At 38.1% G+C, this 26,780-nt stretch overlaps 1 long non-coding RNA gene across 4 annotated transcripts in view; it reads left to right on the top strand.

Annotated features, from left to right (window-relative positions):
* The window catches only part of LOC140684494 (uncharacterized), a 268,835-nt gene that overhangs the window by 111,950 nt on the left and 130,105 nt on the right, over window positions 1-26,780 (top strand). For 3 of the 4 annotated variants that reach the window (XR_012056820.1, XR_012056823.1, XR_012056822.1), the window contains 2 exons: window positions 18,851-18,910; window positions 19,001-24,277. This is a non-coding gene — a long non-coding RNA (uncharacterized lncRNA). Of the gene's footprint in view, window positions 1-18,850; window positions 18,911-19,000; window positions 24,278-26,780 lie in introns of those variants that run through there. The other variant, XR_012056821.1, reaches the window with a different exon arrangement.

Consider the following 26,780-nt stretch of genomic DNA (forward strand, 5'->3'; position numbering starts at 1 on the left):
CTTGATTTCCCTTGGTAGCATCCCAAAATGTGAATGTCCTGGGAGGTCTCTGTCTCTGTAATCAACACCTCTGAGGTGATTATCATTGGTAAATATTGGTCAGGTTGCCAGATTTTAACATGGTACACAAAACTCAGCATAGACATGTACCACATATTTTCTTGAGACAGTGTTAAGCAAAGAAAAGAATACTAAATATAAATATTTTTGTTTTGAAGAATTTGAACTCATTGTTGAGTAATGCGATGCAGCCATGTCATGGCACAAATGCTTTCAGCAAAAACCCTCAAATCCCTCAAAAAGGCAGAGGACTGCAGAGCATCCCAAATTATCATCCCATGACTCTTAGTGCAATGTGCTAGAAAAAAATATGAAGTTTAGGCAGCAGAATGCTATTTTCAGCAGGCTTGATCAAAAGTCATGAAGCTTCATTTCAACACAAAACATCATCTGTCAGTTCAAAAAAGAGAATGAATGATAATCTTTGTTTAAAAACTGCCAAGGAATGATTCAACATTCATCAACTCCCTCTATTCTCATTAGCAAAATCTAAATATCCAATTTAGCAACCTTTCACTTTTCCTTTTAAGATGATGGTGTGTTACCAAATTCATTTCATCGAGAATAATTGGTAATAATACTCCCCTTCTTTCTGCAAAATCCTGAGATGTTTCATGAAATAATTTCCATTTCATCTGGAACATTTTCCCTTCTACAGTACCTGTGAATCAACCCAATTGTCTGCCCTTTTGAGAAATCATTACTCTCTAGTGCAAACCATCTCTTAGATGCTTTCATTACTTCTGAAAGCCTTACCTCCTGATGGATGGAGTGTAATTGAGCACAGATGCTATTTGCCATGAATAGGCAATCCAAACTTCCAAACAATTGCACAGCACTGAGCTCCTCTGAGTGCACAAATAAGCCTCTCATTGGTTTTAATTTTTATCCACTGGACTTGAAAATCGCAGCCATTTGAAAACATTTCCTGATTTAGAAAAGCAGAGAAAGCCCTGAATGTCCTGAAACTGCAAAGATGTGTTGATCTTACCTGCTTTGAAAAGCCTCCTGCAGAATTCCTTGGGGTTGGGAATGTTTCTGTGAGGTACAGAAACAAGGTCCACTTTGTGTACACTTGAGTTGTCCAAACAGAAACTAATTAAAATTTTGACATTTTAGAGTAGTATTTGGTATTTAAACAGAAAAATTTCTAGAGATCATTGCACTTGATATTGAACAATGCAATTACTGACATCAGAAATATGTCATTTCCATTGTGTGGATTAGTGTGCTCAGAGCAATGCACGAGGCGTATCAGCAGTACTAAAGAGCAAAGGAAAAACCAAACCACGTACAAAAATTCTCTAAATACCAAATACATTCAAAAGCATGACCTTTTATGGACATCCAATAACTTAGATACTTATTCTAAGTTTATCTGAAAAAAACAAGAAATCAAATTTGGAAGGAAGCAACCCTGAGGGCAGGATTCTTCTTGGCATTTCAGGATTCGGTTTTTTCTTCTCCTAGATAACAGACAGTGCTCTCTGATTAATTTGCATCCCACCAGAAATTTCCTGCATTTTTCAGCTGAGGAAGGAGCCTCAAAGAAGTTACTGTTTATGCTTCCAACGCTGCTGTTTTGAACATTCTTGTAAGGAATTACTTGTGGCAACTATATCTTTCATTGAAGTCAGTGGATTTGTGCAGATATTATACAACACTCTCACAGGTGAAGCATCCCTTGCATGTGCCTCCCCTAGCAAAAATTACAGAGGAAAAAAAATAAATTACCTAGCACGAGTAAACAACGCCTGTCTATTCAGAATAAGAGTTCTTAGACTTTTTTTTTTTTTTTTTTTGCCTTTGCTATTTCTCTTTTGGAAAGGGAAAGGGGAAAAATGTAACTGGCAAGGCTGCCTATAAATCACTTTGAAGAAGTATGGCAACATTTGAATACATATGCCTTGCAGTTTTAATGTATTCTGCATATTTTACATACAGGCAAATAACTTTTAAAAACATAATATTGGATGCAAAATTAGATGTCTTTAAACTTCTGAAACTACTTTTTTTGTCACATTTTTAAGGAAGCCACATGATGAGTGAAAGAAAATTAATACACCATGAAACAATAGTACTTTATCAGGTAAGAAATATAACTGTGCTAATAACTCTGCTTCTGTCTCTCCACAGCCTCAACACCTGCTCTTAGATTCTACTTTAGATAATTTTTGCAACCCTTCCCTTTATGCATTTCCATGTGGCAAACATTTGACAATATGTGACTGTCCTCTGGCTATCAGTCAAAAGTCTCCTTCCTCAGGAGACTGACAGCACATCACACCACTGCAAGGGAATCTGTCTGGTCAGTCAAGTATTTTCTCAGGGATTTTTTCAGGCAATCCTATCAGAACCATGCATGCAAAACTGTCTGTTAATGCAGGCAGTTATTCATGTTTAGGGAAAAAAAAGGAGAAAATCTCAATTACTGAACACTGCTGTATTGTGCAATAACCTTCTAACAAGGCACATTTATCACGCAACAGTTTAATATTTAGATGTGGTGGTGAGCACATTTCTGAATGGAGATTTATTTCATTCCAAGTTCATCTCCAAACATCGTACTTGGATTTCCATACTTTGATAAATCTGTTAGGTCTGACTTTATCCCACCTGAGTCTTGGATTTCCATACTTTGATAAATCTGTTAGGTCTGACTTTATTCCAACTGAGTTTAAGCATGAGTGATATGCCACAATTCTGGAGCAATGGTTCATCCCTAATCAGAGTACCAAAGGCAACAGAGATGCTGAGAGGGCTCAGTCATCTCTGGAAGTTCCTATTGTTCTTTAAAACACTTTGGAGTTAACCAGGGTGATTGTGGTCTCTTAGCAATCACATATTAAAGCATTAAAGGTAATTTACAAATGTTTCTCTGTGAAGTGACAATCTTTATTGCCACAAAATGTGCATACTGTAACATTTTTTGGAAGTGTAGGGATGCTGCTTTGTGGGTCACAAGCTCTTAGGGTCAGATTTTTAAAGGCAGGGATACATGTTTGAGTTTTAAGACTCCCTTATTTTCTTGTACCACTTTCTTTCAGCAACAGAAGGTAAGAGCTCAGGCACCTCTTTGCATCTGTAAACAGAATTAGAAGTGCTGCAGAGGCCTTAAAGCAGAATGATTAACAGCAACACTGTAAGCACTGAATGACTTAAGATTTGCACCCCCATGATAAGAACAGCTCAAAGGAATGAAAGTGCAGAAGCATAATGGAACAGGCCCTGGTTCCTAATGTGTGCTTCTGTCACAGGAGAGTTAACATCTAATCAGTTATTTAAATTAAAATGTCTCAGCAGCAAATATAACTAAATGCCTCAAGCAAGGGTATTTAGACAGAAAATGCTAAAACACACATCAAAGAATTTTTCAAGCTAAAGGGTATGAACTCAAGGCCCTAAAGGTGAAAAAAAGCTCTGAGTATTTTTGGTTTCAAAGCTGAAACACACAGAGGAGTTGATACATGCCAGATGCTGAAGGGGTGTAAGGCTGGCTCTTGCCTGTAGCAGAGGGATGATGGATACAGGTACAGAAATTTCAGCTGCTGTGTGATTAGGCTACATGTGCAAAGCACTAGGTGGATGAATTGAGAAGAATTTGTAAATTCAGGACTGACTCACTGATTAAGTCATCTCTTCCCTCTCACAAACACCCCAAAAGCAAAGAAAAAAAAAAAAAAACAACAAAAATCTTTAGCAAAAATACAAACCCACTAGGAATATTTGATCTCAGCTCCTTAGAAAGCACATTCAAGAACTCCTCTGTGTGTATTCAGCTCTTCTAAAGGAGGGCTGAGAGCATAACACGAATGTCAAGTGTCATATGGAGAATGAGATCTAGCTAAAACACCTGAAATCAGAATTGTTTATAACCTCAGAGGAAACTGATTGAGATAAGCATTCCAGAAAAAGACAGCTTTGTTCTACCTGTGCAAATTTACTTCTCACCAGTAGTAACTGCTAGGTTAGAGAAGAAGTGAAGGAAATGAAGTGCTGTAAGGGAAGGGCTGTGTTATCTCCAGGCTGTCATTAACCTCTGGGATTTTTTTACACAGCCATGGAAAACTTGCCTCTCCAGGCTGTTGCAGTGAGGACTCACAATGGTCCCAACCAGAAGTGATGCTGAATATCTGCCATCATAAGGTGGCACTGGGAAAACAGAAGGCAGGTAGGGCTCAGTGTCAGAAAACAGTGGCTGCTCCTTCAGGACTAAAGCACAGAGTTAGCCTAGAGGATCAAGGAAATATGCAATGTGCTTCGATAAAAGACAAGGTTATGGCGTCTGGATGCATTTAATCACGTGGAACATGGTTTGGCATATATAAATCTGGAAAAAACATGAATCTTGTCTCGTTCATCCTGTGTAGCTCGAAGAGTTCTGTAGTATAACATGAAAAATAGCAAAAAAAAAAAAAAAATAGGTATGTTTTCACCTCTCTATCTTCTTTTGGGGCTCAAATGCAGCAGCCTGTGCTGTGAGCTCCTGGGGCGAGGGCAGGAGCACCAGAGCAGAGCTGTGACACCAACAGGGGCTGTGGGGTACCGCGGTCATCTCTGACTCTGCAGACAAGATGAGTTATCTGCACTTCAGCCACATGGCTCTGTGTATGTGAGAGCCACAGCTGATAAGGACACAGAGCTGGGGGAAGCAGCATGTGCAGTGTTAGATATGGCAGCTTTTAATCCTGGTGACCCTTTGTTCTCACAAAAGCCTGAATTTTGCCACGAGATAGACTCTGCATGTCTCTATTAGCGGCAGTAGAATGTTCCAGGGGCTTAGGAGGACACAGAGAGGATTTGACAACCAACCAATCTCCAACATAGATTGGAGATGGGTTTGGAATCTCTGACAAAGAGAGATCTCAGACAAACCTTTCTTAAATATGCTCTTCTGGAGGGTCAGTCACAGGCAGTATCCAGACTCTAAAGCTCCCCTGAAACAAAAATGGAGTAATCCCTGTTCCATCCAGATCCAACATTTTTTAAAAGTGAGGTGAATAAATGGTTAAAAACAGTCTGGACAGGACAATTCCTTTTTTAGATGATGTCTAACTCCATGAGCTCTGACAAGAGCAGACCTTCACCAGTTTTGAGTGGAAAGGATGACAAGAACTCATTCAGATTTAATCTTAAAACAACATGGTGAGAGAACTGTAAAATAAGCTTTTCACAATTAGTCTGTGTATATCACTTCAAAGCAAGAGTTAAGCCAAAAGCAGCTGACCTGCATCAGCTGTTTCATGAGCTATCTGCTCCCTCCAGCAGACCGTGCATAATTCTGGGGGAAACTGGATCCTTGTTGTTCAAAGAGCATTGCACTAATGTTTGAACTCCAAGGAAACGCCAGGACAGGCTTTGCTTATGAAGTGACAGGGAGTTCAAGAGTCCCTTGCTTTTACTAATGATGTTCCGAAGGAAGGCAGGAGGATTTCAGCCTTCTTGAAGCACCAGACACCAGGAGAAGCTACAGAACTGAGAGACCTGGAGAGTAAAATGTAATATAAAAAAAAAAAGCAACTCTTGCCATCTGAAATTAAAAAAAACAAACAAACAAACAAAAAAACCCAACTTAATAAATATATTTTTCTTCACAAACTAGGAATAAGGCAGGGGTCAACAGGGAGTCAGCCAGTTGCCCAAAGAGATAAGGGATAGAGCTGCTTTCTTCCCTGACTCTTGTTTCCTGTCTGTTCTCTGGAACTTTCCCTTCATCCTCTTTGTGGTTTGATTAATATAAAGCTGCATGTTTCTTGCAGTAACTAAGTAGATTAGTTTCTTGTGAACAGAACAGCTGCTTTAAAAAGGCCCTGTATCACTCCTGAAAACAGGAGTTAGGCACCTAAGTAACTTCCTAATCTCTGTTGAAAATTTCACCCTTAGCACACCACACGCTTCTCTTCCCCATCTGCAGACTGGAGATAAGAGCTTTTGAATGTGGCTGCTGCTGTCATCTTGGGAATGAGAGAGGTAAAGGGAAAAAGCCACCCTCAGCAGCAGCAGTGAGCACTCCAGCTGCTATAATGGCAGGGCTGCACTGATAGCATCCTCCTTCCTACACTGCGCAGAAATGTTGCTGCTCATCTTATCAACTCAAGTACACTGGTTCTCAGCAGTGCTGTTTGACCTCCCGTGCCTCCTTTGAACCTTATGAAAGCCTATACATCAAATCATACAAATTAACTGGAGCACATTCCTGCTCCTATCAGGCTAACTGTATGCCAATGAAAATGAGAATTTACTTCAATGGAAAAACAGGCAACCCTGTGTTCTATAGGATCTGTTATAAGACAGTCTAAGAAAGAGCTGAGGTCCAAGTTCAGTTCCCTGCTAAGCAGAGCTGATGTTGAGTGCTGTGTTTACCTCTCAAACTGCCTCTATCCATGCAAAGGAAAACAAAAGCAGCAGGCCAAAGTGTTATGCTGAACCTGAAAGTAAGAGATTCTTTCGTGTGCTGAATGAAACCCTGAGTCCACTCTAATTTGGGATAAACTACTGTAAAGGTCTAATAACACTTAGGACTTAGGAGCATTCTCTAATCAGTTGTGGTTATCTCAAACCATGCTGAAAGATTTATTTTGTCTGTTGCTAGTGAAAACTGAACCTCAGAGGCTTGGAGTTCTCAATACCTGAATTGCAAGGTGAGCCTTGTGGTCTTGTGTTGATGCACAAGCAAAACATTTCATTGTGAAATCTGAAAATACACTTAGCTTTATAAATTTCAAATTGTATTCTTTAATGCTTTATTTTTTAAATGAAAATAATTTTAAGTGCCATTTTCTTTTAAATTAAACTTTTCATGTGTTTTGTGCAGCAAGAAAAATAAGAGTGCCATGGTGTTTCATGTCTAACTGATGTGATGAGAACCCCCTCTGGAATGGGAGAATTTGGCACCTGTTCCTTGCTCTCAATTTCACACCACCTCAGGTAAAAGTTGTGTCCCTAAGTCCTCCAGCTGTAAAAAAGACTTTCTGCATCTGTGCTGTGCCAATGAGGAAACCCCTGCTTATGAGGGAAAGCAGATTTTTTTTTTTATTATATTTATCTGAAATATAAGTGACCAGCAGATGGATGACTCCATCAACCATGCCATCCCCTCAGATTTTGCCCCTTTATCCTACTTTGGAGAAGGCAACTCCATTGCCTACACAGCACTTTCCTTGTGAGTTTTTACAGCTCCCATGAGGGTGATGCCTTAGGTTCTAGCTTTTATATTTTTCAGATCCTGTACTGCTTTAGTGCGTAGGTCAGCCTTCTCAAGGCATCAAGGGTACCAGTTGCAGCAAGCATCAAGCCGAGGATACTTCCTGAAGTGTTTGCATACTGGTCAGCCACACCACAAGTGACAGCTCCAAGGGCTGTGATGGTGACACAAAGCTCAAGCCCTGCAGGGAAGCAGTGCGCCCCATCCTCATCAATCAAATCCAGACGCAGCAAGGCTCTCAGCAGCTGGAGGGCACTCCAGCCTGAAAGACAGCAGAGGTGATTTATTAAAAATATGGATATTGATCTAGTACTGATATCCAACTGTGACGAACAAAAACTCTCTAACAGTTTAAAGTTAGAAAGTGTGTGTTTATTCGATGCTGGGCAGCGTGTGGGATCGCTCCCAAATCCACACTGCGCCTTCCAGGTGATTACAGAGTCTTTTTGTCCATACAAGTATTGAATACACAAAATACAAATACATATTCATAATTTTGGTACATCCCATTCCCCGCTTCGTATGCTAATCCCTCCAAAAGCCATTCAGCATGCGTGATTTGTCCCTTGAAATGGGTCAGTGTCCCATTCGTGGGGAGGGGTCCCAAAATGAGGAAGTAAATGAAGTCTTCCTCGTTCTGACCTTTCTACCTTTTCAATGCAAATCTGACAAATGAACTCTTGGTAGAACTCCCATTCCTTGTCTTCAATTGGTTTTGGAACAGAGGAGGTCCACAATTGTCTTATGTTCCTAAAAGCTCTTTGTCAGTTTCTATATTCTTCATTATAAACCCAGCTAACTAAACATTGTGCTGACAAACAATCAATTATTAGTTAACTACTAACTCCTAACTTCATCAAGGCCTACTCATTTATTTTAATTAACTCTAGTAAGGCTTATTTCTAACTAAAATCTTAGCTCCCCTAAAATCCTAAATTCCTTAAAAGTTACGTTTCAGAGGCGAAGGGAAAATGCTGGGCTGATGAGCAGTCCTTAAGGAGCAGAGCAAGCAGAAACACAGGGAGAAACTCAGCTTGAAGGGGCAGGAGCAAAGCAGCAGCCGCGCTAATAGGAGTTTGGTCGTTCCCTGTTCCTAAACAAAGACACAGAGACAATAGCTTACATCTGATCTTTTAAGCTCAAACTTCCAAGCTGAGCAAACCAAAAGTATCCAGAGTTAGACCTAAGGAGTTCTGGAATTTTAAAAGTCAGGTGTATGAAAAGTCAGGGTGATACAAATCACACACACATGCACGGCGAGTGTACACTTGCTACCTTCATTTGCCCGTGGCTTAGCATTTCCACTCCCTGAAATTCAGTGAAGAATCAGAATTTATGCCCCAGTGCCATTCCCTGGAGACACTCAGTCCAACTCCACACATGCTGGGTTTGGCTGGGACAAAGTTCATTTTGTTCACAGTAGACAATAAACAAAATCAAACCCAGCCCAAACCAGCCCACTGTAGATTAGTTAAAAGACACAAACATGGATACAGGACACATGCAGATATGTGGAATAATACCTACTCAGGAATGAGAGGAAGCACTGTTCAGACAGGGCATTCCCATCTTCTGCTGCAGGAGAGCACAAATGGTTATTTAATCGGTGCAAGGCTATATTCCATCTGTGAAGCCTCCCTGTATCCTTGTGGCAGTGAGGTTTGCACAGATGGCAAATTTAAAAAAAAAAAAAAAAGCCATTACAAGAGGCATTCTGAAAGTTTGGGAAACTCTGAGCAGTATTAAAGACTAAATATTAATTATAACAAGTATCATTCAAACAACTTATAGGACTCTAAGGTACTAATGAATTCTGTTAAGAGCAATAATCAGGTTACAAATTAAACTACTGGATTATATATTAGGCAAACTTGAGTTTGTTGAAGCTTTCTGTGTAATGAGGTTATTTTTGCCTCTTGATAAAATAAATCTAATTTTACATGTTTATTGTGACATCTTATTAAACTGCTTTATAGGAAGAACATTAGAGACACATTTTGGAACTCCTCAATGTCCAAGCTAATTTTAAAAAGTACATGAAGTGCTCTTTTAGAACATTATTATTTTTAAACCATTTGTTAGCAAAAAATACATTAAAAAATTAAAAGGGTAAAAAGAGAAGCGGTAGTTTATGCTTCATCTACAGTAAATTTATACATATTCATATTAAGCCTTAAAGCCTGAATTATTTATTAACATATATATATATGTCCTGAAGTCCTTAAGTATTTAATATTAGCAAGTCACAAAAAATTACAGATTTTCCTTTTGCTTGTATGTCTGGCAGTGCTACTCAGAGAGGCTGCTAAACTATTTTGGAGCACTTTGATTTAGACTCCAAAGAAAACTGTAAGTGAAAATAAGGACTGTGAACAGAGGGATGAGACGGTTTAGAAGAAGGAAGGAGAAGAAAAATAAGCTTTCTATGTAAACACCAGGTAGTGACAATCCATGCGCTGCTGTTGAACAAAACAAATGAAGGCTGAAAAGCATAAAGATGTAGAGATTTAGGCCAGTAGTAAACACACAGAATGTGACATGTTAAACTTGCATTACTTGAAGTAAAAACAATGCAAAAATGGGGAAAAAATACCAACTAACAAAACCCCAGCCCCCAAAAAACCAAACTCAAACACTTCCCCCCCACCAAAACCCCAAGTTCTGTCCTCCAATTAAAAATTGTAAAAACCTAATCTCAGTGTACAATTAACACAGAAATAATGTTCCATTCTAAACGTGGTATTCTCCATTTCCATTGATAGATTTAGTGTCTAATATGAAATACATAACTTCTTTTATGAGATAAAAAAACTCAATTTGCCTTCTATCAGATAACTAACAGAAATCTTGCCCTCACTACCCACTTATGATTCTTCATGATTTGTGTTGCAATTGACCCAAACCTCTATATGTGCATGAGGAACTATGAAAAGTTCCTTGTTAAGTAAATACTATGAAATGGTCAATCTGTTTGACTGACTTAGAATAAGTGATATGTTTTTGCATTGTAGGCATTGATTAGTCACTTGCAGTGTTAGGACTTTTTTTAGTGTTCATCCCTTAGGGGAAAAAAAAAAAAATTCTCCATTTGTAATTTTCCAATTTTCCACAAAGAATCTTGCTGTTTGCATAAAGCAGTTTCCAGCAATTGTCATGTCTGGAGCAGCAGCTTTCCATTTTTACCTTTCATTAACTGAAGCTTTAGAAAAAGTAAAGCATTATTTTTTTTTTCAGTTTAAAATTTATGGATATGAAATGCTGGGTTTACTGCTCAGAAAATGAACACATTAAAATACAGATAGTGGCATGTGCATAAAACCACATAATTCTGCACAAGCCCTGATATTCTTTTGTCAAATGAGCTTCAGAACCTACCTAAAACCAAAAAAACGAAATGAAATATGACCAAAAGATTAAATTGTGAAAAAATATACATATTCTACTATAAATAAAATTGTATATGCAACTTTAAGTTATTTGAGCATCCAAACCAGGAAAAAAGCCTAAATATGTTTTCTAATGGCAGAACATCTGTATTGACATGCAGAACTCCAGCCTTGTGTTGATTTCTTTTGTTGCCACTAGCTGTAACAGCAGGAAAGTTTTCTGGTAGCCCCTATAGAATGTCACCTCATATATAAAATCAAATGCTACTTAAAACAAAGTTTGTAGTGACAAGACTTCATAGTAAAGCATTAATGATAATTGTGACCATGCAAATACCAAAATATTGGGTGCAGTTTTTTATTACTGATTTTCTCATGTACTTATAAAATATATTTTAAAAACTGCTAGGCCATCTCAGAAAAGCAGGTTGTGGATCAGTGTGGGAATCCAGGGCTTCCCTCTGGCTGCCCTGGAAGGTCTGGGACCCTGGCAGGGGGTCAGGAACCCCCCTGGACAGAGCCCCCAGAGACACTGTCTGTGATCTCTGTCCATGGAAAAGAGTTTTCAATCTTACAGGATGAATTACAAGCTCTGAGTGTTTGATATGAGTAATAATTAAGTGTGGCACGGGTGCAAAAGTAAAATTTTAGGATTCTAGATTAGGGGTTCAAAGGGGACAAGATGGAGGAAATTGGGTGTGTTTTGTCCTTTTTCTCCTTCTTCATGCCCTCCATGTTTCACTGTAGTGTTGGCATTTTTCTGTTGGTTTAGGCTGGGGACACACTGTTCAACATAGGTGACAGATATTGGCACATTATTGTAAATATAGCACAGGTAGTTTCTGGTATATAATGTTTGTAACATCCCACTGAGGGCAGAGCCCCACACGCTGCCCTGCAGGACAGACCTGCAGCAGGGCAGCAGAACATGTTAGAGACAAACAGAATAAACAACCTTGAAACCAGCACAGACGAATTATGGCTTCTTCTTTGGCAACGGGGCAGAAAGACAGAGACTTTCTACAATCTCAGAATCATCAATACCTCAGATTCCGACAGATCAGAAGGCTCCCCCAGCTGCTGCTGCTGCCAGTGACCCGTGGAGCAGGCAGGCACAGCTCCCTTTCCCTGGAGGAGAGGCAGGAAATATGGAAGCACAGCCAAACCTGCCCTGTTCAGAGCTGGAATGCATGGAGATGTGCTTGGAGCTAATTCTTCCATAGCTCTGGGGCATTTCCTCCTCATTTCCCCCTCCCTTAAAGTGCAGTTGAGCAGCTCTGCTGCACACCATGGCCATATGGAAGCATCACTCTACCCCCCACTTTTCCCAGACTTTCTGATAGAGTGAAGAAATTGCTTGACATTTGTATTTCAGCTCACATTCATTAAAACAGAGAGAGTGATTGTGGACAGCTGCTGGAAACAAAGGTTGATCCTTCCTCACTGACATTTGTCCCGGCAAATCCTCTGCACCAAAGATAAACCACAGATCATTAATCCCTCCCCTTCCTGAGGAGGAGTCACTCAGCACACACAAACTTCCCAAGGTGGATTCTTTATCCTGGAAGTCTCTTATGAGTGGGTTTCTCTCACACTTACAAAGCATTTTACAAGGTGAAAAGCAATCCCCCATAAAGGAGGTGAAACCTCAGGAAAACCAACCTGCATAACTTCTCCAATATATCCCTCCAAATGAACTTTGGACATTTCCAAGCATCTCTTAGAATCCCTAACCTGCCCTGGCAATACAACAGCAAGAGGAAATTTACCTAAAACATTCTCCTAAGGATCAGAGAAAAAAAATGTTTCAAGTGACAATCAACCGAGCTGCAGAGCTCCCTATTCTTTGCCGTTTCTACAGTCAGATCCTTGAGGGTTTTTCTATTTTTTTTCTGTACAATTTGATTTATTCATTCTATTTCTGTGTGACATGTTTCTACAAGCCTCATTACACGGCTATGGAGGAAATACTGCAGATGAATTTTTGTTATCTGAAAAATGAGAATGCTTCCCATGCTAAATGGTTCAAGGTTTGTTAGGTAGGGAAGTCATTATGTAAAAAGAACTCTCTTGCAAGAAACTCCAGCTTTTTGACACCAGGCTCTTGAACTTCTACAGCTAATGAAGGATTCTACATAATGATACTGGGCCTGCACATTCTTTTGGTAAAATATAAATAAGCAAGAAAAGGACATGTAAGGAATATTTCCTTGAAACAGAAATGCATAAAAGTAATTGAATTATTTCACCTTTGAGTTCCTTATGTATTTTTTTTCTTCCTCAAAGGATTGCCTTAAAATAAAATCTTTAATGCTGACTGAAGGATGATTACAGTTTTATAACCCAGAGTGCTCTTGTACATCTGTTTTGCAGTGCTTCTGAAGGCCAGACCCCAGGTGAAGCTTACACTATAGGACTTGGATGTCCACATGTTATTTCAGACGTGCATTCTCAGATTCTTGCAGTCAGTCTGTCTTTGTGCCTGAGGAAATGAATAAAATTAATTTCTGCTTTTGAATAATTCTGAATGGCAAGCTGAGCATACAATATATGCTATTTAAGTATATATATTATAAATATATATATTATATACAACATATATATGTTATATATATAATATGTTTACATGCAATATATAGATTTTTTTATATACATATATATACATACACACACACAAACAAATATATATATATACACACCATATATATTTAAAATTATCAGCATCTAGGACTCCAAAACACTCACACAGGCACAGAGATCTGCTTCTTTCCCTGCCATTCCAGTGCATATGCACACACACATGAATAACTGCCTCAGGCCTGTTGACTATTGGCCATTTTAGGCAAATTCCTACCTTGGTTCTATATGTAACAGAAAAAGATTAAGATTTTCTTTCCAGGAGCAAAACTAAAGAAACCTCTCAAAATTACAGCTGTGCTCACTGCTGACCCTTGGGCCAGAGTTGTCAGTACTGAGGGGGAATGTGGACTGAGTCCTGCTCTTGCTTTTTTCCTTGTTACACCTGCTGGTTGTTTGGAGAAGTCCTGGGTATTTTGGGGTCTACTTAGCTTTATTGTATTGCTTCCTGTATTAACAGAGACAAGTGTTCTAGTGAAATAAATGTGCATGTGGAAGTTTATCTGTGGACTCCTTACATTATTCTGTTACATATGCACATACCGGTTTCATTAGAACTTACATTCATACAGCAACAATTGACTGCTGGTTTTATTCTGCCTTTGCTTAGTGAGTAGATGTTCTATTAAAATGTTATTTTTACCCATTCTTCAGATGTGACCTTGGTTGTGTTTAATGACTGAGATCTTGCAGGTTAAGTAAAGCCTTTCATTTCAAAGCACCATGTGAAATCTCCTTACCTACAAGGAGAAAATGTTCTGTATGATATAAATAACTTCACATCTATTCTTTGTGAAGCATTAGCAGAGCTGAAGTTAGTCAAAATCCTGTATTCAGTGTTCCCCTCAGCCTTTCTGAGTCAGAAAGAATGAAAGAGAGATATACCCAGAAAGCCAAAGCAGTACATCAGAAATCTGTGCTAGAAATCTGTCACCAGGACTGCAGGCTGTGCAGCACAGCAGCCAGCAGCATGGGCAGCCAAAAGTGCAAGCAAGGTCACTCAAGGAGCCAACACCACAGACCAGAAAGCTGCTAGAAAAAGACAGGAATTGTGCAAGCACGTTGAAATAACACAGAGGTCACAGTGCACACTGCTACAAAGCCCCAGGACTGCCACTCCATCAGGGCTTAGTTTAGTCACAAGCAAAGGAGCTCAAGAGATTGGTGCATTTGCTTCTATGAAGAGGGAAAAGCAGCTGCTCATTCATCTGAATGCTAAAAAGTTGAGGTTTTATTTTACATTGTTACATGGTAGCCAGCAGGCTATGATCTTAGCTACGACAGTGGGAAAAAACCCAACAAAAAACCCCAAAAAATCCATTTATTTCTCGTGTCATCTTTATCTTGTTCATAAAAGAAATGCCACCGCAGAGAGTGACATTTGGACTTGGGAGAAAATGAACAAGTGGATCCCCCACAGAGAAGTTGCAGAATGGGAGATGCAGTGACAAAGTTCTTTGTTTTCAGGGGTTTCATGAGGGGTTTTTCTTCCTTTTCTTCTCTTTGTGGTACCAACAGAACTGGGAACTCTTGGACTGTTGTGACTGGAACCAGTCACAAGAGAAGAACGAAAGCAATTCAACAGCTGTGCTTCCTGAAGAAGCACATCTGTGTATTTCCCTGGTTTGCTGAGGGAATTTGAGCTTAAAAGCCACATGGAACTCCATCAGCAAAGCCCTGATGCTGCACAGAGAACACCAGCCCCTCACTGCCTTATCCATCTTAGATACCTTATGAGATGTTTGAGACTGGAGCTGTAATTAACTTGTTAAAAATGTGGGTTTATTGGATAAAAGAGCTGATTTGAAAGCTCTGTATGATTGATTCTACCCAGGCAATAATTGTCTTCATTACTCCCTTTTCATGTAGAATCTTGAATTCTCTTCCTTACTTGGAAATTACATTTCCTGGAATTCATTCAGATACCAGGTCCTCACCTTCCTATGAGGACAGAGTAACTGAACAGAGCAGTGGTTGTGAGACCACATTAACTAAAGAAGAAGACATTTCTAAGCTCTCAGTTGATAAATGAGAACTGTCTGATTTGAGATGAGCACTATTTTTTTTTTCCTTAACAGATGGTAATGCCAGAAATCTTTATAATTTTGTTTTTTCTTAAACGTTCAAATAACTCTGGTGTCATTACAGGAGAAAGAAGATCAGAAAAATGTACAAAAGCTGCAAGAAAAACTAATTTTAAAACCGAGGCTTATGACCATCACACTTTCAATCAGTCTTTTCATGACCACTAATAATCGAGTACTAATTGTCTAGATTTTTGTTAATGAAACAGGTGTGCAATGGTATAATCATATATTACCTGAAACATTTCTTTCTTTTCTTTCTCAATCATTGGCAGACAACTGAGCTGACAGCTGGTGATAAACCTGTCTGTCAATTGGAATTAATCAAATTTTCACACAGATAACTGAAGGCTTCCACACCACAAGGCTTATCAGAAGAATTTTCAGAACAGAAAATGAGATTATTTTAATTTTTATAATTCCAGAGAATAATTGGAGTCGTGCAGCATTTTCAAAATTTTGATATTTGTATTCTGATAATATTGTCATATTTTCTTTATTTACCGAGCATGATCCTATTTAATATACTGATATTATATTACCTGTGTATACTTCAATTAATTGACATAATTTTACTTTGCTGTTTACTGACATTAGTTCAGTGTAAGAGGTACATTTCAGAAAGACTTGGTTGAAAATATAGCATCACTGTTTTAGTCTAGAGACACACACAAAAAAAAAAAAAAAAAGAAGCCAGGAAGAGATTGGGGTTTTTCCCCAATTTTTTCATTTTTCCCCTAAACTCAGAACCTGAAAAAAATTAGAATACCTTTCATTCATAGCATAAAAAAAAAAAAAGAATCTTATATTTATGTCACCTGTACGAGATAATTTTTGCTTTGCAGTTTATATCTACTTCAAAGTGTTTTCTATTTGACAAGTATTTCAGGCAAGTTTAGCTTCTGATTTCTCATCTTGCAATTTGAAATGCTTAATTCAAATACTCACAAAACTCTGTCTGCGAAGAAGAAAGAATCACTGGAACTGAAAGACCAGAGATGAAAATTTTACACAGCTTAGATACATGTTTTAGATACTGGCCTGCCAAGTGGTATTGGCAGAACAAGTGCTCCACCAGTTCTGAGGTGCAATTTCTTTGGAACAGACCTAGAAGGTGAAGCTATCTTTATAAGCTGTAGCAGTTGAGCTGATATGGGGGGATCCTTCTTGAGTGGCACTATTAAAAATTATTAGATCAGGACACAACTGGAAGACTACTGTGCCTTATTTTTTACCTCAGATTATCTCACTGTATAGCTCACTAGTTGAGAAGTAACTCAGAAACTTCTGCCTCTGAAAAAGTGATCTTCCTTACTACTTCCTTACACCTCCCATTCCTTTAAGCTAATGACTGAAAAGCCAAATAACCTACTAGAAACAAGTAATTTTGGCCTTTAGTATTTAGTGTAATTCTTTTTTCTTGAGATGCATTATAAAAGCCTACAAGAGATTTTAATGCACCCATTCCATTGCATCCTGGATGAATTTTGAAGCCTAATTTTGATGCGAAAACAGAACAGCATGCATGCCAGCTGGCAGAAATAACACATTTAATTTCATGGAAAAGCTCTGTTCAGATAGTACTTTTCTGTATGAGCAGATGTGATCTAGAAGATGCTGGTATGGCCACACATTTCATTGCTTGCTAGAAGTATGACTAAACATAATAATAACAAAGTTGCAGCAGGAGATGATGCTTGTCCTGGCCTCCTGGAAATATTCCCCAGTGACCAAGAGAGCCATGGTCTCACCTGACTGTGTGTGACAGGATTGGTGCCACCAGGATTTGTCTACAGCTACACAAAATCCAGCTCTGCTGATTCAAGGAGCCCAAAAACACAATCTGAAAGAAATAACAACAAAAGTTGAGCAGAGAATATAAAAAAAACATTCTGGTGTTAACTGGTGTTGAATCCAGGGAAACTCATGATGGAGAGCTGAGCTCTTCTCTTGACAGAAGCTCTCATACAGGTTTTGCTCCACCCTATAAGAAAGGGCAAAGACACAGGTAATTTCCTTGATTCAGCACAATAATTTGCCCATTCCCTTGTTTCATTTCAACAATAGGTTCTCTTTTTCCCCACCAGAGCCATTATCTCCCTTCAGCAGAGACAAAAGCATGTAGCAAGCAAGTGTATACAAAATAGCAGTACACCAGTCAGGGTGTGAAGTGGAACAAATAAAAAAGATGCTTTTAGAGTTTCACTGATTTAAGGGACACATGGTATGATGAACAGACTTCAAAAGACAGGGGTTTGCTTTAGAAAAACATCTCACATCTCTGTGTTAGAGAACCAGGTCTGGACAATTTCAGCCTCTTAAAGATCCAAAAACTATAACTTGTCACAAGAAAGTTGAGGTTTGTTGGGGTTTTTTTGTTTTATTTATTTATTTATTTATTTATTTATTTATTTATTTATTTTTGTGTTTGGATTTTTTTTTCTCCTTCTTAACACGGCATCAATCACAATTCAAATGGAACTATTCAGTATTTTCTATTGTCAGCTTGCCAGGTTGGCTTAGAGATTTAGCTTAGTTTTCAAATTAACTACTTCTGTAGAAGAAGAGAATGACTAAGAAGGCAATAATATCTTTATGAAGTTATAAGTTGAAAAAAAGTTTGCAGCTTATCTTTGACCCTTTTAATTCTTGCATCTGTAGCTATAGCTGGGATACAAAACAGCGAGGAGGGGTTAAACTATTGCAAAAATTCTTAGCTGAAGCAGTTAGGAATCTGATTCCATAATTTTTCTTCTTAATTTGTGCATAATTCACAGAATTATTTAATAGGAACAAAACTTAAGCAATAACTAAATTTCGAATGTTCACCTGAAAGGCACCAGTTAACCTTCTGTAACTTAGCACATTGATGTCCTGATCCAAGAGACCACTAATGGGGGAGCTTTTGGCTACCATATTTTTTTCCATACATAACTCCACATTACTCGTTCAAAACCTGTGGTTCAGCAGCAAATCCTTGTGCTGAGAAGCAACAGGGAAAACAATCTCACCTGAGCTTGCCCTGCCCCAGGAACAGCCAGCCCTGTGCCCAGCAGGATTCTCACAGCTCCTCTCTGCCAGCACAGATTTTAAGCAAGAACATGAGGTTGTGGCTTGTGTGGAGATGTAGTTTCAAATTTCAGGAGTAAAATTTACAACTTATTGCTGCAAACAAAAATAGCAACCTTGAATTGTAGCACATACGTTAGAGGCATTATTTTCTCTTAAATTTTTTAAATGTCCTATTTCAAACAAGACCACCTCTAAATGTAAATAAGTTCATACATCATTTCTTCATACTCTCTCACTTGACCAACACGAATTGAATAAACTAATTTCCTTTCCCACCTTCAATCTACAATCATTCCAGTATAAGCAAAACCTACCACAAGAATATTTTTGAGCATAGGTACGCTATTAATCTTGAATCAAATTAGAATGTTGTCAGAATACTTAATTCTATATTTTATTCCTTCTAGGCCATATTCAGAAACAAGAATTGTCTTTCAAACAAATGGCAGAATCTGTATTGTGCATAGGTAAGATGATCTGGGGACCTGTATCTGTGGACATTTTTCAGTGTTTTGAAGTTAGAAATGTGCTTTAACTATTATATATTTTCTTTTCAGTCTGTACATGTTTTAAAAGTCCTGTAAAAGAAGATTACATAAAATGAAAATAACTTTTCAGAAGAAGTCAACATTAAACTGTCCCCAGATTTTTTTTTTAAATGAGTTTTACTACCTTCAGTAAAACATACTATAAATTACCCAATAACATAAATTAGCCAGGTAAGTCACAAAATTTAGCCCCTAAGGCTCAGTACCATTCCTGCAACTTTAGTGCTGAGCTACAAAGACACTTAAGGCCAAAATGAAACACAATAATGAAGTATAACAGCTATGAACAAAAATTGCTGTTTCAAAACTCATTTTAGCAGCTGAAGGGAAAACAAGTCACAGGTTGGCACTGCTGAGAACAACTCTAGAATTCTTTTCAGCCATTTCTGCAGTATTATCAAAAACATCTGGGCCAGCTGAAGGCTGCTCCTTGTGCCTGCATCCAGTTGTAATGGCAGCACAACTGCAGGCAGATGCAGAAACCAAACCCTGCCCCTGGATTTTAAGACAAGATCACTGTGTAATTTTCATTGCACCAACACTTTGTCCATTCTGTATAGAAAATATCAAACTGGGACCTGAGGGGTCAAAAAGTTTAGCCCCAGTTCTCAAAGGAGCCTGAATATGTGAAGGAGTTCCTCACAGTTTTGCCTTTGCCTTTAGAGGATGCTTCACCACACAGATGTGTTTACAGTTGCCTAGTTTTACCAACTTGCTTATTCTAGTGGAACATCAGGGAAAACAGCAGTTTAATTTAACATCTCTGTTTATCACAGACTTAGCTGTGTTACAAGACCTTTCCAATTTCAAACTGAGTGAAACAAATAAAACATAGGTGCCAGGTTCATTAGCATTTAATGAATAACAAATTAACTTGCCTCTGCTAGTAATCTGAACTTGTCTTACTCCTGAGTTTTTCAATTATGTTATCTTCTTTCATGCAAATTAAAGGACTACACAAGCACAATTAGATGTGGCAGCTACAAACAACTGGAAAAGAGCTCAACAAAATAAATTACAAAACTCTTCTTTATTCCAGCCGAGCGTGTATCAGTTCAGATAACTGGCAGCTCTCCTCAGCTTTTATCTATTGCAACCCAGAGAGGAAATAGGCATTAGGTTTGTCATTCTGTGTGAAAATAAGCTAGGACTTGTTCCTCCCCTCTTGCATTCCCTCTCCTTTCCCACTGCTTATGAATTCAGTTCCTCGCTATTGAACTGATGCACAGCCTTGTTCCTCTGTTTGACCCAGATCTGCTCACTAGCATCCATAAATATACATTATTTTGCTGATCTTAACGAATTCTCTTTTTATGACATTATTTGTCCAAAGATATTCAACATTTTTCCTGAATTTCTGTTATGATTGCCTTTAGCATCTCAAATACCTGCTCTTTTCCTCCAGAAGCCAGCTACGGGGCAGCACAAAGCTACACCATAGGGAAGCTTTAAACTCAGATTTTTTTTCCATCCCCCAAAAAATTTAACTGCATTTTTCTCTAAAACCTTGTCCTATCTTTTCAGAGGCATGCTGTTTCATAATTTTGGCTGTCATTTTTGAAGGATGTTTTAATTATAAATGTCATGTTCAAAAATGTTGCCTTGCTCGTAAGAAACCAGTGAGTACTTTTTACATTTAACTCCCTCTGATACAAGAAGAAAACAAAATATCTTGAATTAACAATAAGCATCGCTTCAAAATGACAGCTTTTAAACATTTTAATAATAAAATGCTCATTTAGATTTAATAATAAACTTTTTCAAAACAATTAAAGTAATTTAGTTAAAATCCACTGCTGATTTCCCTTTGCAGGTGAGGGAAAGCATTTGAGCCTCCTTTGTTAAATTGTGCTGCTCATAGATGATGTTTGGCACCTCTGAAAAGTCGAGTATCCAATAAGCTGAGCCATTAACCACAGCAAGGAACTGATCTGATGCTCATTTTGCTCTTTGCATTTCTTTCTTAGGCAATTCTGCCCACAGAGCTCATGAAAATTTCGTGGGGCAAGTTTTACCTGACAATATTTAACAGGTGGCACCTACAAAGTTTATGGACAGCCAGAGGAGAACACCCCAAAGTGGAAGCTCTAAAAAATACACTGTAATACACTGTGGACCTGCTTCCCACCCAGAGTTTTACTCCCCAAAGCTCAGCTGTTGCATCCCATGAATAATGAAGGCACAGCTGATAAAACATTCCTTTGAGCAGAAAATGGGAATATGTGAATAAAATATGTTAATAAGAACTGGGTAGAATAATTCACGGACTACAGTTTTGGGTGAAACAATTAGGAAACAAAACAATGGCTGTGAAGTTTCTGGCATACAGGAGGATCAAAAAGTTGTTCTTTGGCAGTTCCTTGTTGTGGTAACACAAGGAATGCACCTCTGCTTTGGGGTTAAAAATTAGATTAATCTCTCCAACAGGTGCTGACCCAAGAAACTGCCCTCCATGTGCCACCTGTTTCAGTCTAAAGTAAACTTTGTCTTTAAGAGGTTGCAAAAATATTTCTGACAGTGCAAAAATTACCCCTAAAAATCAGTTGGTATTCTTTATAGGAAACTGGTGATTATTTCTATACTCTTGTGATAGTGAGATCTGCAGAGAAGCCAACCATATGTCCAGCAGGTCTTTGTCATTTTAGGGGATTAATTAGACTTCCACAGCCATGTAACTTGAGAAGCAAAAGTCAAGATATTTGGTGTCTGGAGTTTAACTGTTTGATATCAAGGCAGTGCTGATTCTCTCCCCAGGCCTTAAAATAGGCCAGAGATGAAACTAATGCCTCAGAGAACACTGCTGGCCCCTTCCTGCACCCTAGAAATCAAGCAAAATTAATATATTTTTTAAATAAAATCCTGGAGTATGTTCTAGGTACGTCAATGGCAGACACAGAACAAGCAAAGCAGGCTGGTCCAACATGGAATTAATCTTTAAAAGAAGGGGATATGGAAGCCTTTTCCTTTCCTTGTCAGCAGTAGTCATTGGTACAACCAGGGGTAAGCAGGCCATAAAGAAGCTGTGACTTCTTTGGGGAAGCATTTTTTCAGACACTCTTCCCAGCAGTTTATGTTTGCCTTGTACTTAAATACACATTTAGGGCAGTACTACATCCATTATAATTTCTAAGCCAGTATGGAAAGTGATTTCACAGCAGGAAGAAAACTGTGGAATCTGCAACCCAGTGCAGAAGCACATTGAGCTGTTGGTTTGTTTTCTGGTTATTTTTTTTTTTTCACTGTAATATCTCGTTTCCTTTCATGCTCTAAGGTTCAGCAAGAACAGATGTGAGATGTTGTGATCACTGCGTTTTCTGCAAGGAGAAAAGTTTAATGGTTCTGTATCGCAGGCAACAGCTCCCCACGCTTGTTTCTCTGATCTTATCAAGGTTGCAAACTATCTAAGCAAAAAAAAAAAAAAAAAGTATTTTGATGTTTGCAGCCTTCTTCACAGCTTTTTGTTTTGTACTGATTAGCAAAAGCAGCAAGTTTTAATCTTGATTTTTGAGCATAAATTGAAGCATTGGTAGCATAGGAAACCATGGGTAGAGAAGCAAGAATTGGAGATTTTTAATATTAATAAAGAAGCTTGCAAAAAGTTGGAGACAACACACAGAATGTAAAAGATTGAAAGTACTTTTCAAACGAGGACAATAACAAAACCACTTCAAAATGAAGAGACTAAATTAAAACAAAGCCTGGAGAGTTGGGGGGGGGAGGAGGGGTCTTTTAACCTTTGGCTGTAAGGAATCTCTGAAAAGGGAACACAGAGACATGACACAGAACCAACCAGCACTTTCCTGGCATTATTCACATCAGTTGTGCTGTTTATTGGCTTTCAGAGGCTGAGAACCAGCTCTCAGGACATTCAGCCATGTGTTTGGTAGGAGTTACACGTGTCCTAGCCCACCCTCAGAGGCTGGAGGACACTCATGGTTCAGTGTATTAACATCTTGGGCCCTGGCACCTCGTACAGACAGCACCCACCACCTTACCAGTGTGCTCACAACAATATGAGCTTGAACGTGGAACGCTCACTTGTGTCTTGTTTCATCTGGAAAAGCACAAAATCTCCAATCTAGACTTGCACGTTCCATGCCAACTTGGGTTTAAATGAACTTTGGGTAAATGGATGCAAACAGGAGCTGTGCACCCACTGCAGGTAAATTTTGGTGTCCACTGAGGGCAGAAACAAAGATTTCGTTTGTAGCAATTTGCTGCAGAAAACATCAACTCTGGGAATGCAGTTTACTGCTCAGTGCCTCACTTCAGAGATGAATTGGGCCAATGGCCATCTGTCAAATACAAAGCATAAGAGCAGAATACCCTTGGATTTTTTGCCCTTTTCCTAGTGATGGTTTGTATCACATGTACTTGATAATGGCTCTGCTCATTCCCAAGCTGTTATCCTGTTATTTGCATACAGGAATAATCACATCTACGTGACTGTCTGCTTTATTTTTAAATGTATTTTTCACTCTCAGTAATCAGAACAAAATTATAAATTATGAAATGTTTCTAACAGCATATTTCAGTTTCAATTTAGTTGATCATACTGATTTAGTTTTAATTCAGTGCAATTGAAGTTATATTTCAGATTTTCTCTCAGTGACTGAAGTCACACTCTTTTTGCTCTGATTTCCCATCCCTATTCTCTATCACGGCTCTATGCTTTTAGTACATTCTTTTTCTTGTGTCATATTGATTTACAGCTTACTTTGGGAAATGCTCACACTTCAACATTGTGATTAAATTATGGGGTCGGTTCAGATATATTCCTCACCTAGAAATTCTCTTGGCTTCAGTAGGAATTTGCATGTGCAAGGAATGCAAAAGTACACCACATTCCTAACCAACACAGAGAAAAAAAATCACAGCTCTTTTACTGGGAATTTCCTGATTTTCATCCCATTCCAATAGAATAAATTGATGGAAATATTTTTTTACCATTTCATTTAAATTCCATTAAGTGCAATCTTGCATATTTGAATAGCTTCATTACCTATTTTGAGAAATATCATACAAATATGTCTGTTTCTTGGGAAGTGTAATCTTGGGGGTGATCTTTCCTGTTTTACTGTTCTGCACAACTGTTTAGAATTATGATGCATTTCATTTGACTTTTCAATTCATGTCATCTCTGAGTTCTTTCTGTGTTCTTTTGAGAAATGTTTTTTCACTTCTGTACTTTTGACTTTTGTATATATCAAATTTGGTTTATATGTACATTCCTGGTGGACCTTCGGCCTTCATCACTCAGCCTTGAATTTGATGGAATTTCCTTGAACACAGTAGTTCAGCCAACAATGAGTAAGAGAATTAATAGCAAAAATAACTAAAGACTTGTATGAAAATAAATGGAATAATGGATCTCTCATAGGTACACTTTCATTTTGCTTTCTCTGACATTTCTCTGGTTTGAAATCTCTCCTTGTCACCTGCAGTCCCTAGAGATTCTGGATTTGTGTGAGCAGATGTGGATATTTGTGCATGCAAGTACGAAAAGTGGGAGTTCAGTGATCTCTGCACCCACATTATCCAACTACAATACAACATTTTATGGAAGTTTTGGCTGTTACCATGAAGTTTGTACATAAATAAAACAGAGAGGAAACTGTGTTTTCTGGATTTTCTGCACTTTTGTGTCTACTAAAAGCACTTTATCCAAAGAGACACTGCAGTTTGTCTCCATTCCTTATATTAAGAAAGATTTAAAAATTCACTTGGCTATAAGCACCATCATTTTGGAGAGCTGAATTCAGCTCTGAAGTAGAAATTCACAAATATTTATGCAAGTTATCTGTTTTCTTCTTTTGTTTCATCTTTCTATGAAGAATTTAATTCTATTTTATATTTTTCTACATAGTTCCACTGACAATACTCTGTAATATACCAGCAAAAGCCTCAGAAACAGACACAGAGATTTTAATCGCAAATCCTTAAGAATTTTTCCTAAAAAAACACCATTTCAAAACAGAGTGTTTTTTTTAAATGTAAAATAATGTGAAACAGTAAAGACTATTGCATTCCTCTCCTTTCTTTTGTCTTTGTACTAGCTGGAGTAATTTATGCAGGGAATTAAGGAAGTGCAAAGTTCTTATGGGGAAAGACAAGACTCAGCTTTTAAATATGAGTTACAAGTTTGTGGTTTGGTGAACAAAGTGGCGCCACATATCACAGTCCAACCCTTCAAGTTTTCAGTGCTCATTTTGAAGATTTTTTTTTCCTTTTCTTCCAATTGTTTCAAAATTTATTTCCCTATTCATTTCATGCTGATGAAAGTCTCTGCAAAGCAACAGCAGTAAAATGAAACACTCACAGGGTTTTATATATAAACAGCTGGAAAATGAGCTAAATGGAGAATTGCATATGCACTCTGCAGAGACTGAAATTTTAAAGTGAAAACTGGTGTAGTTCAGGGAAAACAGGCAAGTAGCCATGAATAATGGAATTAGGTGAGATACAGTCAAACCTCTCATTCAATTTTTATCTTTAAATCACTAAAATTATTTCTAGCAGAAAAGTATAGGAAGTCATATGCTGTTTCAGCAATCCATTCGTATTTAATTAAACTTATAAAGTATAAGTCCCAAGTTATCATTTTTGCCTTTTTGATTCATGCTATGGTTCATTTATTTTAATGCCTTTGGGAGTTTTGCCAGTTAATAATGGAAGAGGCCATTTTATTATGAACTGCTTCTTGCTTTTCCATCCTACGTATGTATTTATTTAGTTGACAGTGAAGAGAATTTTCAAATTTCAGAGGGGCTACCAGTGGGCAGAGCCATTGCCAGCTCTGGGCTGCAGCAGACAGTGAGGCTCAGAACTCATAATGTCAAACACAGGGAGACAATTCTCAGATGGGTGGATTTGGGTGTCTGTGTGCTGATCTTTGGTTTGTTTGCTAAAATGTGCTTCTGCAACTGATGTGCCACAACCTATCAACATCTGCAGGGAAGTTCTCACTGGCAAGGCACCATCCCTGCAGGATCTGCAGTCAGCAAGTGAAGCTCACTCATCCTCTCTGCTCATAAAATATTTTTCCCCCTCGGGGGTTTCTAAAACAATGCATTTCTAAACCAATAGCTGCTATTAGTAATGTTTTCCTTGGTTTTTTTTTTTCCAGACAAACTAAATCAATGTTCATCAGAACAAATATTGTGCTACAAAAAACAAAAACAAAAACAAAAACAAAAAAACCACAAAAACAAAACCAAAAAAAACCCTCTGAGACATTTTCTCAAGGACAAGACAGAAAAGGAAGAGGAAGAAACAAACAGCCTCTATTTTAATTGACTACATAATGCCTTCTGATATTAGGAGATATGGTGGGAGAAATCCTTTGAATATATTTAGCACCTAGAAGATAATAGGGGCCACCTGGTTTCTCACAAACAAGAACAAGGGAACACAGTGATAACTTTAGCAGCCAAATCAGAGCTTCCTGCTGTGGTTCCTGTTACTATAAAATAGGATTTATATGGCCTAGTAATGTATCTGGTAGATACATTTTCTCAGCAATATCAATAAAGCCACAGCTTTAGTTGTGTTCCAGAGAGGCCTCTGATTGTGCTTAGTGGCCATTTCTCATTTCCATCTTCGGACATCCATGCTTCAACATCTGATTTTAACATACCAGTAAAGAATATTGAAAAATTCATCATAACACATCTCACTTGGCAATAGATGTGAATAAATTGATACAATGTAGAAACCCTTATATTCAGATCTGAGGATAAATTGCCTTTCCCTGGATTCTACTCTGTGTTATTCAGGATTTCTGATACCT

Source organism: Taeniopygia guttata, chromosome 7 (genome assembly GCF_048771995.1).
Source record: "Taeniopygia guttata chromosome 7, bTaeGut7.mat, whole genome shotgun sequence".
Taxonomy (NCBI): domain Eukaryota; kingdom Metazoa; phylum Chordata; class Aves; order Passeriformes; family Estrildidae; genus Taeniopygia; species Taeniopygia guttata.